This window comes from Hippocampus comes, unplaced genomic scaffold, assembly GCF_001891065.2.
Source record: "Hippocampus comes isolate QL1 unplaced genomic scaffold, H_comes_QL1_v1.1 scaffold156, whole genome shotgun sequence".
Classification (NCBI taxonomy): Eukaryota; Metazoa; Chordata; class Actinopteri; order Syngnathiformes; family Syngnathidae; genus Hippocampus; species Hippocampus comes.
Genome location: NW_017805744.1, coordinates 5,306,237 through 5,307,295, shown reverse-complemented (window position 1 = coordinate 5,307,295; position 1,059 = coordinate 5,306,237).

The following is a 1,059-nucleotide window of genomic DNA, read 5'->3' as shown; positions in this document are numbered from 1 at the left end:
CCCCCCCACACACACACACCGGTCCACCTCGCACACACCTCTTCCTTCTTCTGGACTAGAGACCTGCACCAAGGAGAAATATTTTTATTTTGTATAACAGACAGATATTGTTAACAAATTAAATATTTATTTTCATTTCAGCAAAAATTGTCTACTAGCTAACAGCAAAGACTTTTTTATAACGGGGGGAAATATTTATATGTAAAGGTTTTTTGATTTACAGCAGTATGAGAGATGAAAATATGAGAATACGTGCCAATTTTTTCACAAGTTAAATAGAATAATATTGTGGTGCCTTTTGCTGTATGCTGAAGTCGGAGGTCCCATTGAGTTTTGTAGCCTTTCTTATGAAGACTTCTCATTTTTATATAGACCGACCCTCTTCCTTACTTTTGCTTTGTTTTGTTTTTTTTTTCTCTGATTTGGGATCCTCCTCTTTTTGAACTGTGATCTGATTATGTCATCGTGCAATATTGAGTCCTTCTGTGTCAAAGGTATCTGTTTACATAGTTTTGATTCACGCAAGGCGCTCGTTTCACAGACATGGGTCACTGACGCATTTGGGTGTGCTGGGTAGTTTTGTCACTTTGGATGAACATGCATCATTCATTTACATCTCTGCTCACCGTCTTATTTGTTTCTTCTGCGAGAAGTGGAACTGTGAACGGGGATACGACGTCACATTCTCATGGGCGTGATCAGGGTGCTGCCATAACACAGGTTGGCTTTGAGTATGTGTGTACAGTGTGCGTGCAGCTCATCGAGCCTCATATGGGTGATGTCTTGTTTTACGAGCACGTTCCTTTCACCAATCCTCGCGCTGCCAGAAGCTCCATTGCACTGACCCTTCCCTCGTGAGCAGGCAGGGAGCCGCCCACCGAAACCCACCAGTTGAAATGCAGCCTGATTCTGGCCTCCTGTGGACTGCCAAGCCCACATATTTCCTATGCCAGCAGCTTAGAGCCGCACTGTGTCTCAGGACTTCCCCATCACATCATCACAGTCAAAAGACTTGAGCGGAGAGAGCTCGTCATGTCAACAACCTCTCAGTTCGCGGGC